Below are 14,403 nucleotides of genomic sequence, written 5' to 3' on the forward strand. Positions count from 1 at the left end.
AACACTTTGTCCTTTATCAAGTAGAAACTTCAGCTCTCCTGTCTCTTTCTCTGTCAAGATATAACAACAACATCTTCAATTTATATCCTAAAGACTCAAAACATTAACTCAGTTACAGCCTCCACAGATGTTGCCAGACCTGCTGAGTTTTTCCAGCACTTTTAAGTTTTTGTAACTTTTAATTTTATAAAATCGGCTCTGCAATAACACTTTTCTTCAACACAAATCCGCTTTAATGCGATTGAAGAATTTAGACCGTTATTTGTAGGATGCGAACTTTCCTTATCTGTATTGGTAATAACGCTGTTGTGGCCCCACTAGTTTAAATGGCACAGTCACTACGTGATTTTCTTATAACGCGAGATCGCACGAGAATGGAACAATCCCATTATATCAGGACCTTTAAGCATTATGAAACATTCAAATATCTCAAGGTGTTTCACTGAAGCTTTACAAAGTAAAGATGAGACTTCAGGCCTCATAAGGAATCCTTACCACAGGGGACCAAACACTGAGTCAAAGAGGTAGATTTTAAAGAGTGTCTTAGAAACAGAAAGAGAGTCACAGAGGGTTTAGGAAGGAATTCCATGAGGTGATGCCTCACCAGCCAAAGGGACAGTCGATGTGGGTGGAAGAATTAAAGGCAGGAATGTACAAGAGTGCTAGAATTGGAGGAGTTCAGACACGATAAGCAGGAGGACTAGAGAAGGGAAGGCAGAGATAACAAGGATAAGAGTTTTAATTCTGATACTTTGCTTTGACCAACACAGGAACGACAGGGGAACAGTGTTTGACGTGAATAAAGACATGGGCAGCAGAGTTTTGGATGATCTAAAGTTTGAGGAGGTTAGAGTAAGAGAAGTTGACCTGGAATAGTCTAATAGTGTAGTTTAGAGGTAACAAAGTGCCTTCCCTTCTCTATACTGTCAAGATAGTAGGTCTCTGGCACATCCCAGTACCATATGGCATATCAGATTTTGCAGCATATACCAATTGGACATTTGACAAACTGACATTCAGCCACTCAATGGAGCTCGAACCTTCCAAACAGGAAAACTCACCATGAAAATATTGAGGATTAGAATGAACTAAAACACTTGAACGGACAAAATTCTTATTTTTTTTAACACGCCATTGTATATAATGCCCTTAAGTAAAACCTTACTAATGGATTTTATGGTGAATTTATTTCCCTTTCTTTGTAAAAAGGCAAAAATACGCCACACGAGCAACGTGGTTGTTCAGTTGAAGCTAGCAGATTCCACAACAGCAGTTGAATGTTTTCAGCAAACCTCTCACTGCACAGGAGCAAGAATGCCTGCAGCCTAAACCATATGCTGGAGCTTATGTTTCTTCCTTTCACAGAGCTAAAGCACTTCACGTTGTGTTGATTAACACATCCTTTTTCAACAACAAAAGAAGGGGTACACCTGGTTGTCAGAAATGAACCTGAGTTGGAGGAGGAACATGGGAGCAGGGTTGGCTTGGAGGTTCTTCTGTTCAATGAGATCATGACTATTCTGTGACCTAACTTGAAATGCAAACCTGCTCCTAATTCTAAACTCTACAGGATTGAAATGGATCTCAACCAGTATGAATATTTATTGTTATCCATTTTTTATCTTTTATATGCACATTCACAAACATACATGGACACACACTCTCACTCACTTATTCACTCACTCACTCATTCACTTACTCATTTTTTACTCAGTCACTCACTCAATCATTCACTCCCTTGTTCTTACTCATTCACTCATTCATTTACTCGCTTAACCCCTCACTCATTCACTCACGCATTTACTCACTTAACCCCTCACTCATTCACTCACGCATTTACTCACTTAACCCCTCACTCATTCACTCACTGCTTCCTCACTCATACAAATAGATACATATATATCTCTGGAAAAGGATGCAGGAATATTGATTCAAGATAGATGCTTTAACAAAATATATCAGGCCACATAAATGGTTTAAATTGAAAACAGTTTATTTGTACTTTTTTGTGATGTTTTTATCTGATAAAATCTATATTGATGCTCCATTTATAAACCGTGCCTTGCAAGTATGAGTTTCATATGAAGAGCATCTTAAAGTGTATGACACTACAGAATATCATTTATCTGTGCACTGTGAACTCCAGCCAGCTGGAAGGATACTTGAGAGCGAGAAGCTGTTTTAAGAAGCATGCATATTTCAGTGAGACTTAGTAACAGAATGGCTGTCTGGGATTGAAATGGTCATGTCATCTCTGTTATGGCGTTGGTTAGTCTTGGAGGAGGTTTGACGTATTTCTAAGTAAGTAAGTGAATAGATAAGTAAGTGCCTCTCCCTGGTGAAAAGATCCTCTCTGCAGCTACAGAATGTCCCGTGGAAGGCTCTCGTTTGTTATTTTTAAGAGTGTTTTGAAGAGAGCTGAGGACGTTTTAAACGATCTGTCTATGTACGTTCTAAGAGCAATGTATATTCGTGGTTTCCCATCTATCTCAGCAGTGCCCAACTCTCCTGGTGATTGACCTTCCTGCTCTTCATCCTCTCCGATTGGATGGGAGATGATGTAGAATGCCACTGTAGTCAGAATCTGTGCATGGCACGGTCATTGGAGTCCCAACGCCAATCCCAGGACAAGCACACAGGGTGCTGCAGTGCCAGACATACCATATTTTCAAATGAGTCCAAATTCCAGAATTCCTGCCACTTTGAGGGACAGTAAAGAATCCCACAGCACTATTCAGAGGTCAGAGGCTCCTCTTGGACACTATTAGGAGTTTGAATATTTTCATGGCTATCACTCCAGCCTCTGAATTACAAATTTGTAGGGATTCAAGTTTCACTTTAGACACTGTCCCCAAATTATAGGCTCTGATGAAGGTTCTGAAGAAGAATCATAGTGGACTCAAAATGTTAAGATTGTAAGACCAGAAGAAATAGGAACAAGAGTAGGCCATTCGGCCTCTCAAGCCAGTTCTGCTGTTCAATGGGATCATGGTATATCTGAAATTCCTCATATCCACTTTCTTGCCCTTTCCCCGTAAACTTTGATTCCTCGACTGACCAAGAATCTCTCCCAGCTTTAAGTATACATAAGCACTCTGCTCCCACAGCTCTCTGTGGCAAAGAGTTCCAAAGACTAACAACTCTATGAGATAAGAAATTTCTCCTCATCTCAATCTTAAATTGGCACCTCTTTATTCTGAGATCATGTACCTGGTTCTAGACTCTCCCATAAGGGGAAACATCCTCTCAGAATTTACCATGCTAAATTCTTACCAATCCTATGTGTTTCAATGTTATTAATCCCCATTCCCCTTAGCTCCAGTGCAAAAAGTTCCAACCCTTTAATATTCGTTTATAAGATAATCTCTCCACATCAGGGATCATCTTAGTCAGCGTTCTCTGAACTGCCTCCAATTAAATATCTTGCCTTCAACTTTTTTTAACCAATTTTTCTAATCGACATGTTCAGAAATGATTGTTACATACCACTGCAGCAGGTGGGACTTGAATTCTGGCCTCTTGGTCGAGGGGTAAGGGCACTTGCATTGTGCACACTGGACTAAAACCTTTTTCTCTCCCCACAAATGTTGCCTGATCTGCTGAGTTTCTCCAGCTCTTTCTGAGTCAGTTGGGAAAACTACCAGTGAGCTCAGAAGAGAAACTGCACTGTTAGAGCTCTTCCAAAAGACAGATTAAGCAATGGAGCACTCTCTTCCAACAGCCCACTCCCCATAAGCTCCCCCATGTGAAATAACTCCACACAGGCCTGCATCCCATCACCTAGTCACTCTTTATTTACATATGAAGAGTTCTTGACTCCAGTACTACATCCTCAGAGCCAGCCCTCAGAGTGAGCAAAACCTCTGACACTCCTCTTTTTATCTGTCAGTCAGGGCTCCGTGATTGGACCAGGTTAATAGCCCCAGTCAGGGAACTACGAGGTCCACCTGGCTTACCTCATTACAATCACTACACTGTGAATATATTTAAGGCTGAGATTAATTTTCAAGACCTTTGGAATTCAAGGAGTTTTGGGAACGAATGAAGAAATACAGTCAAGGTTGTAGGACCTTAAGTGACAGTGTAGGGTCAAGGATAAAGAAGCTTTACTCCTGTTCCCATTTCTTCCTGGTGAACTTACCTTTGCACAGTTAGTGACAGTTTAATGAGGCTTGAGTATGTGATGTAGAGCATTTAGAGTCATAGAGTCAGACAGCATTGAAACAGACTCTTCGGTCTGACTAGCCCACACCGAACATAATCCCAAAGTAAACTTGTCCCACCTGCCTGCGCTTGGCCCATATCCCTCCAAACACTTCTTATTCATTTGATATTATAAAGTTCACAGAAATTTCAGTAAAGTGTTTTGAAGACCGTTTTTAGGTTTTTAGTTTAGATCTATCATTATTGGAAGTGCTGTCATGCCCTTTCTCTGCACATGAGGCTGGATAGTGTGTCAATGCATGATTCAACTGTGAGGCACATTACAGCCACAACCTGATCTTTGCCTCTTCTGATGTGCCTCCTCTGCCATGCTGTTGGGAGGTCTACTGAATAACAACTGAGATATCATGGATATCACAGGACTGTTTCACTGCAGCAGGAGGCCATTCAGCCCCTCGTGTCTTCCACTGGCTCTTCAAATGATCATTAACTACTGCCACTGTCCATCTATTTTCACACGTCCTAATGCGGTTCTCCATTATCTCCATATCCTGTGGTACTGGAGGCAAGAGTTTGCCAAGTGACCTGCCAAGAGGATTCAGCACAGACTGCACAAAGAACACATGAGTTGTTGTTTAGTTAAGGAAATAAAACACAATTATTTTAAAGGCCAGTGTATGGAATAAAGCATTAATTAACATCAGAAAGAAGAACAACGTAGTTAGTGGAACCAAGTATTAATTATTACGGAAGAATTATTCAAGGGGATTTTAATGAGACTGAGTTTGTAATGATTTGATGGCTTTGTTTAGAAATACTGACTGCATTAAAAGGAAATAGCTCGATTACTGGGAAAAAAAAATAAGTGGACTTCATCTGCAATGCCACGTTTGTGATTTTGTTTTTCAGTTATTGATCCTTGACTTTATCTTGTAGATACTCATTCTAATGCCCACACACTATCCCACTCAAACACACACACACATACAGACACACGTGCACACTTATACACAATCACTCATTCCCATTCATACTCTTAAACATGGACTCATCTGTTCACACATCTTCCCACACGCATTCACACCCACCTCCGCACAAACCCACACATGCGTACATGAATACACCCACACAAACACCTACAGACACACACACACACAAACACCTACACACACATGCACACACCAACGTACGCACACACATACACACCAACACACATACACCTACACACACATGCACACACACACACCAACACATGTATATACATACATACCAACACACATACGCACTTACACACACATTTACACACATACATTCATACAGAAAATCCACACACATACACAGATGCAAACACACAAAGTATAAACACACACACAAATACAAACACACACACATGCATGCACACACTCTCATACACAACACGCACACACAGAGACAGATACACACATATACACACACACTCTCATGCACACACACATATGAATGTTGGCACACATCAAAATGCTTCAATGCCATTGATTTATTTTCACTGGGTGCCTGTGTGGCAACACGATGGAATAAATTTCATGTCCAATCTTTTAAAATGTTAGTGACATATTTAGAGAAGGTGATTTGGTACTTTGCAAATCACCCATGTAATGAATACAATGCATTTTAAAGAACCGAAATAGACCATTCAGCCCAACTGGGCTATGCTTTGTATGAGCCTCCTGAACGTCTCAAATACTTTCCAGTCCTCAGTGGCCAAGCAAAGTGTGTTCATAGCACAGCTAAACAGGCTGAGTACTAACCTGTAAATCCATCTAGATCACACCAAGGGCTGGTCAACCGAGCTGGCGACACTGCTGGTCAACAGAGTGGGCGACACTGCTGGTCAACAGAGTGGGCGACACTGCTGGTCAACAGAGTGGGCGACAGTGCTAGTCAACAGAGTGGGAGACGCTGCTGGTCAACAGAGTGAGAGACACTGCTGGTCAATCGAGTGGGAGACACTGCCGGTTAATCGAGTGGGAGACACTGCCGGTTAATCGAGTGGGAGACACTGCCGGTTAACAGAGTGGGAGACGCTGCTGGTTAACAGAGTGGGAGAAACTGCCAGTTAGCAGAGTGGGAGATACTGCTGGTCAACCGAGTGGGAGAAACTGCCAGTTAGCAGAGTGGGAGATACTGCTGGTCAACCGAGTGGGAGACACTGCCGGTTAACAGAGTGGGAGACACTGCCGGTCAACAGAGTGGGAGACTCCACTGGTCAACAGAGTGGGAGACGCTGCTGGTCAACAGAGTGGGAGACACTGCCGGTTAACAGAGTGGGAGACTCCACTGGTCAACAGAGTGGGAGACACTGCCGGTTATCAGAGAGGGAGATACTGCTGGTCAACAGAGTGGGAGACACTGTCGGTCAACAGAGTGGGAGACTCCACTGGTCAACAGAGTGGGAGACACTGCTGGTCAACAGAGTGGGAGACACTGCTGGTCAACAGAGTGGGAGACACTGCCGGTTAACAGAGTGGGAGACACTGCCAGTTAACAGAGTGGGAGACTCCACTGGTCAACAGAGTGGGAGACACTGCCGGTTAACAGAGTGGGAGACACTGCCGGTCAGTTTTGTGTGATGGAAAGAACTTTGAATCCTCTGCCATTACTACCTATGGTAAAAGTGGAGGTGCAGTACCTGGGACTCCCTGAGTGATCAGTGATGCACTGCCTGGATCATGAACCTCTTGACTTGCAATTTGGAAACTGTTTTGGCTGCAAACCCCCTCCTCAACTGGGTTTTAGAAATGGTGCTCTGTGGTTAGTTTAATTACCTTCAGATGCTGCAGTAAATGTTGCTATAAATCCCTAATAGAAATTGAGCAAGTGTTCAGTGATCAGATAAGGTACCTGCCAAAGGGGCTATAAGAAATTGAAAAGGACAGTGGAGGATAATTATTTAATTTATTTAACTGCAATCAATACTGTGTGAAACTCAAACCCAGTCAATCCAAATGACTAGCACATCTCTGCAACCAAACAGTAAAAGGTGTCATCAACTTTAAAAAGAAATGTGTCTTGTCATGTTTTGGTAGAGGACAGATACTGCTTTGCGGTTGACGGTGACTGGGATGAAGTGGAAATAATATGGAATGCAAGCGCAACAAGCAGCAACAGTCAGTTTCGGACCAACTCGATCACCTTGCCACCAATTACATCCACTTTCAGACCTCCTGCCAGCCACTGGAGGCTCAAGTGGATTATGTTGGAATGGGTTTTCAATGCTTTGCAGCATAAATCCCGCGGCTCTGTAACAGCAACCACCTCCACTTCACAATGTCTCAATGCATCTGCTGTGATATGGTGACATGTACCTTTCAATGGGGAAGAGGTGGGGTGTATACCTAGATGAAAAATAGTTAAAAACAAAACGCAGTAATACTTGGAAACGAACATTCTGATCGTAATGGAATTCCATTTTAAACCAGTTTGTCTCAATCACCTGTTTTACTGGTTTGCCTCTGGGTCTTGAATGGGATATGACACATTAGTCCCATGATTGATGAGGCAGTCTCTAATCATTGTGGTTGAAGTCAGATGCTCCGGGTGAACATTATCTGCAAATAATCTTGTCAACAAATAAAGTACCCACATTATTATATCTGTAATCCTAGTGAGTGATTTGTATGTTTAAGTCAACGTGAAGTATGTCACACCATCTGTGACTAAGCCCCTCAGCTAAACACGGAATTCACCTTTCTCATGGCTTCGTAGCTGGTCTGAGGAGTATAGGTCAACGCTTGATGGAATTTAGAAGAATGAATGGAAATCTAGTTGAGGTATATAAAATGCTAAAAGTGATTAACAAAGTAGACGGAGAGCGGAAGTATCCCCTTGAGGGGTAATCTAGAATGAGAGGTCATTGATTTAGAATAAGAGGTGTCAGATTTCAAGCAGAGGTGAGGAGCAAATACTTCTCTCAAAGGGTCATGAATCTGTAAAATTCACGACTGCAGAGTCCAGTGGATCCTGGGACATTGAAAAAATTGAAGAAAGAAATAGGCAGATTTTAATCAGTAATGGTTTGAAGGGTTATAGAGAGCGGGCAGGAAAGTGGAGTTGAGGCCGAGATGAGGTCAGCCAGGATCGTATTAAATGGCGGAGCAGGCTCGAGGTGCTGAATGGCCTACTTCTGCTCCTTGAGCATAGAACATGGAACAGTACAGCACATGAGCAGGCCCTTCAGCCCACCATGTCTGTGCCAACCATGATGCCATTCTAAGTTAACCCTATCTGCCTGCACATGGTCCATATCCCTCCATTTCCTGCCTATTCATATATCTGTCCAAAATGCCTCTTAAACACTGTTATTGTCTCTGTTTCTACCACCTCCCCTGTCAGTGTGTTCCAGGCACGTCTGTGTAAAAGCCTTGCCTTGCACATCTCCTTTAAACTCTCAACCTCGCACCTTAAACCTATATCCCCTAGTATTTGACATTTCCATCCTGAGAAGAAGATTCAAATGCTCCATCCTATCCATGTTTCTCATTATTTTGTATACTTCTACTAGGTCACCCCTCAACCTCTGATGCTCCAGTGAAAATAATCCAAGTTTGTCCAACCTTTACTTTTAGCTGATACAATCCCAATCCAGACACTGCTAGTAAACCTCTCCTGCACCTTCTCCAAAGCCTCCAATCCTTTCTATAATGGAAAAATCCATCTGCTAATTCTCTGCCCAACTTTCCAACTGATCTATATCCTGCTGTATCCTTTGACAACCTTCCTCAATATCTACAACTCCACCAATTTCCGTCACCAAGTGTTGTCTGCAATAGAGTTAGGTTTAGGGTTAGTTTAGGGGACATGAGTTAGCTTTGGCAAATAGGGTTAAGGGCAATCCAAAGAGATTCTACAAATACATTAAGGACAAAAGCAAAACCAGGGAGAGAATCGGGCGCCTCAAAGATCAGCAAGGCAGCCTATGTGTGGAACCGTAGAAGATGGGGAGATACTAAATGAGTATTTCGCATCAATATTTATTATGAAGAAGGTCATGGAGGATAGAGAACATGGGGAAATAAATAGCAACATCTTGAAAAATGCCCATATTACAGAGGAGGAGGTGTTGGATATCTTAGATATCTATGGGAAGCTAGGGAAGTGATTGCTAGGCACCTTACTGAGATATTTGTATCATCAATGGTCACAGGTGAGGTGCCGGAAGACTGGAGGTTGGCAAACGTGGTGCCACTGTTTAAGAAAGGTGGTAAGGGCAAGCCAGGGAACTATAGACCAGTGAGCCTGACGTCGGTGGTGGGCAAGTTGTTGGAAGGAATCCTGAGGGACAGGATGTACATGTATTTGGAAAGTCAAGGACTTATTAGGGAGAATCAACATGGCTTTGTGTGGGAAATCATGTCTCACAAAGAAGTAACGAAGAGGATTGATGATGGCAAAGTGGTGGACGTGATCTATACAGACATCATTAAGGCATTTGACAAGGCACCTCATGATAGACTGGTTAGCAAGGTTAGATCACATGGAATACAAGAAGAACTAGCCATTTGGATACAGAACTGGCTTGAAGGTAGAAGACAGAGGGTGGTGCTGGAGGGTTGTTTTGCAGATGAAGGCATGTGTCCAGTGGTGTGCCACAAGGTTCGATGCTGGGTCCATTTATATAAATGATTTGGATGTGAACATAGGAGGTATGGTCTAGGTTGTAGATGACAACAAAATTGGAGGTGTAGCAGACAGCAAAGAAGGTTATATCAGAGTATAACAGGTTCTTGATCAGATGGGCCATTGGGCTGACGAGTGGCAGATGGAGTTTAATTTAGATAAATGTGAGATACTACATTTTGGAAATGCAAATTAGGACGTATATACTTAATTTGTTTTTTTTTAAGATTCCCTACAGTGTGGAAACAGGTCCTTCAGCCCAACCCAATCCTCCGAAGAGTAACCCACCAAGACCCATTCCCCTTTGACTAAAGCACCTAACACTGTGAGCAATTTAGCATGGCCAATTCACCTGACCTGCACATCTTTGGACTGTGGGAGGAAACTGGAGCAAACCCACACAGGCGCAGGGAGAATGTGCAAACTCTATGCAGACTGTCGTCCAAGGCTGGAATCAAACGTGGGATCCTGGCGCTGTGTGGCAGCAGTGCTAACCACTGAGCCACTGTGCTGCCCAGGTAAGGTCCTAGGGAGTGTTGCTGAACAGAGACTTTGAAGTGCAGGTTTATAGCTCCTTGAAAGTAGAGTTGCAAGTAGATAATTAGTGAAGAAGGCGTTTTGGTATGCTTTCCTTGATTGGTCAGTGCATTGAGGATAGGAGTTGGGAGGTCATGTAGCAGGTCTACAGGACGTTGGTTACGCAACTTTTGGAATATTGCGCGCAATTTGGTCTCCCTGCTATAAGCAGGATGTAGTGAAACTTGAAAGGGTTCAGAAAAGATTAACAAGGATGTTGCCAGGGTTGGAGGATTTGAGCTATAGGGAGAGGCTGAAAAGGCTGGGGCTATTTCCCCTGGAGCATCAAAGGCTGAGGGGTGACCTTATACAGGTTTATAAAATTATGAGGGGCATGGATGGGGTAAATAGGCAAGGTCTTTTTCCCAGGGTGGGGGAGTCCAGAACGAGAGGACATAGGTTTAAGGCGGGAGAGGAAAGATTTAAAATGGACCTCAGGGGCAATGTTTTCACACAGAGGCTATTGTGTGTACAGAATGTGCTGCCAGAAGAAGTGGTGGAGGCTGGTACAATTACATCATTAAAAAGGCATTTGGATGGGTACATGAATAGGAAGAGATTTGGGGCAAATGCTGGCAAGTGGGACTAGAATAGGTAAGGCTATCTGGTTGGCATGGACAAGTTGGACCGAAGGGTCTGTTTCCGTGCTGTACAGCTCTTTGACTCTATGACACTATAAACTCTTGAAACGTCATAACATTCAAGACTCTGGGTCAAGAACTGAAAAGTGGGACTAGTGCAGTTAGGTCAGTGCAGACTTCATGGGATGCAGGGCCTCTTCCGTGCAGTATGACTCTGTGATATAGCACTTGAAATATGATGGTTCTCTCAGTCTAATAACTGGCTGAAAGTGATGAAACTCCTGTGCAAACTCCATGCTGCAAACTGCCTCCAGTTATAGTTTATGTAAAAGGGTTATATGAAAAGCAAAGCAGTGAAGATATTGTAAAGTAGATTCATTGATTGCAATTGCAACCCCTACAGGGAATCACACATGAAGGAACAATAAGTCAGAGGCCAGCCTGTTCCATATGCAGTGTCTGTTCAGTACCTTAATACCATGCCTTGTCTCCGTATCATTTCATGCACATGTCTCGCTAAAAATCTTATTGATCTGCGATTTAAAAATATTAATTGAACTGGAATCTCAATTAATAACTTTTAATCTGCATTTGTTAGACAGTGGCTGCAGCATCAGTTTTGCCTTTTCTTTGGCTTCCTGGTCCAGGATTGGTCGTCGTTATGGATGACCTTGGCCACATCTCCCCATTCCAATTGGTGACAAGGAATCGATGAGCCATTATACTGTGGACATTTGCTCCCATTTGGTGGATGTGCCAGGAGTCCCTGGCGTGATGATACTTTGATAAAGAGCAAAGAGATGTTCCCCCCGATGATCTGTCCAATAAAGGAAAGCATACCAAACTCCTTCTTCATTGTCCTATCTACCTGCGACTCCACTTTCAAGGAGCTATGAACAAAGGTTTCTTTGTTCAGGAACACTCCCCAGGGCCTTACCATTAAGTGCATAAGTCCTGCCCTGATTTGCATTTTCAAAATACAGCTGGATAATTACAGGTGACCAGTGGCTCACAGTCTACTCAGCTCTGCTTCAAACCCCCTTCCTTTCCTTCAACTGTTCATGGTCAGGGCAGAGTAATATTGAGGCTAACTGACCTTTGAACAAGTTGGACTGTCCTATAGTTATTTATTTACACACAGTGGGTGAGCTGCCAATTTGGGCACCCACCCACTGTCAGCGTTAAGGTGTGAACCCGAGGGTGGTAGGTAGGTGATAGGCTGCCTAGAATATACTCCAACCACCACCACCACCATCCAGCCCACCCCCCCCTCCCCTCCCACCCCGACTCCCCACTGGTCACTCTTAACACATCTGGCAGGAGCAGATTGTACCCAATCCATGATCAATATTTACCCGAAAACCAACATTATCCAAACGGATGATAAAATGAGGAGCAGAAAAGGCACAGCAGGTCATGCAGCATCGGAGGAGCAGGAAAGTTGACATTTCGGGTCGGGACACCTCTTCAGGACTTTCAGTATCGACAGTCCTTACTGTCTCCAAATCACCCAAACAGTTTGGTGTCATGAGGGAGAGTTTGCAACAGGTGTACATCACAAAAGTACCACATTGGCTGTTGAGCACTTTCAGATGTGCTGAGTGCAAGGCACTAAAGAAAGGCAATTTATATATGCACTTGGGCACAATTGATCAGAGACCTGGACTATTTTTGAGTGCATACTGCTACTGCTTTGAGAAATGTTGAAAATGTAACAGAATTTAATCAGGCCAATAAACTGAATAGATAAATTCTGTGAGTTTTTTTATAAACAAGAGAAAAATTACTGCATTTACTGAGGTAGCGAAATGTAATGGCTTTTGGAACGAACAGAAAAACAAATGTCATGTTCAATTCAGAGTTTTAAACTTGGTGCTATTATGAGATAAATCACTTGTGTTTTGGAAACTCACTTGACATTTCGAGAGACCTAGGATTTAAGCTTTGTGACTATAGGCCTCTGGGGTATATTAGAAGAAGGTAAAAACAATGACTGCAGATGCTGGAACCAGATTCTGGATTAGTGGTGCTGGAAGAGCACAGCAGTTCAGGCAGCATCCAAGGAGCAGCGAAATCGACGTTTCGGGATATTAGAAGAAGCCAATCTGTATTGTAGATTGTAAGCGTATCCATTTCATGTGCTGGGGAATGCTTATCACACTGCGGTACATTTGAATAGGTGAACTGTGGTTATATCTGATTTGTTTTATTTATGGCATTGTTTCAGCAAGTTGGAATGTGTCAGAACTATAGAATTTTGCAATTGTATTCCATGTCACTGAGTGCAGCGATCTTGCAGCACTGCATTAGAATGTCAATGGGGACCATCATTGATAGGTGGAATGATTCAATTCAAGAAGCTTACTTTCATGGTTAGAACTTGCAATAGTAATAGTGAGGCTTTCCCTAGATCATGTCCAAGTTCAGGATCGAACTATGAGACAGATATGCTTCCAAGAAAGGCACTGGCCTAAGCTGATGCAACAGCTACCCTAACAGGGGTAGCTTCTCTGGTCTTTGTCTATATCCGGACAAAGTTTGGAAGTCTAAACTGCCAGCCTGAATTATATGTCAAGGTTTTAGACTGGGACTTGAATCTTCTAATTCAGAGGAGCGAGTGCCAACCACTGAGCCACAGATGCAGATCTGACAGGTTGGGAAGGACAGGTGAAGCTGGTCTCTGGGTGTGAGAATTGGTGTTAGCAGGGGAAGCTGACACTGTTAAAATTCTGCAACTGGGATATAATTTACTTCCACTAATTTATCTATAATGTACAACTTTACAACAGACCGTTAGATCTCAACAGCTTGTGCTGGTGTTTATGTTCCAATGAGCTTCCTCCCACTCTTTTACACCCAACTCTATCAGCCTCATGGGCTGCGTCCAATGCCTGTATGTCCTTCCTCAGATAAGCTGCAGAAAACTAGCCATGGTATCCCTGTTATGGTGCTGACTAGCAAAAAGTTGCCATAAGACTGTTGTTTCTTTAGGGAGAGGCACCTGGTGGTTGTTAGACCTGAAGGTCACCACATCTCAGGCAAGGGGAGAGGTTGAGAAGGAGAGTCTCTTATGGTAACCTCAGGTGGTGTAGGAACTGAACCCACATTGTTGGCATTACTCTGCATTTCAAACTTGCCATCCAACCAATTGAGCTCAAAATAAGGGGAAGCAGATTTAGGATGGAGTTGAGGAAGAACTTCTTCATCCAAAGGGTTTGGAATCTGCGGAATTCCCTGCCCAGTGAAGCACTTGAGGCTACCTCATTGAATGTTTTTAAGGTAAATATAGATATATTTTTGAACAGTAAAGGAATTAAGGGGTATGGTAGCGGGAGGGTGAGTGGAGCTGAGTCCACAAAAAGATTAGCCATGATCTTATTGAGTGGTGGAGCAGGCTTGAGGGGCCAGACGGCCTACTCCTGCTCCT

This window comes from Chiloscyllium plagiosum, chromosome 32 (genome assembly GCF_004010195.1).
Source record: "Chiloscyllium plagiosum isolate BGI_BamShark_2017 chromosome 32, ASM401019v2, whole genome shotgun sequence".
Classification (NCBI taxonomy): domain Eukaryota; kingdom Metazoa; phylum Chordata; class Chondrichthyes; order Orectolobiformes; family Hemiscylliidae; genus Chiloscyllium; species Chiloscyllium plagiosum.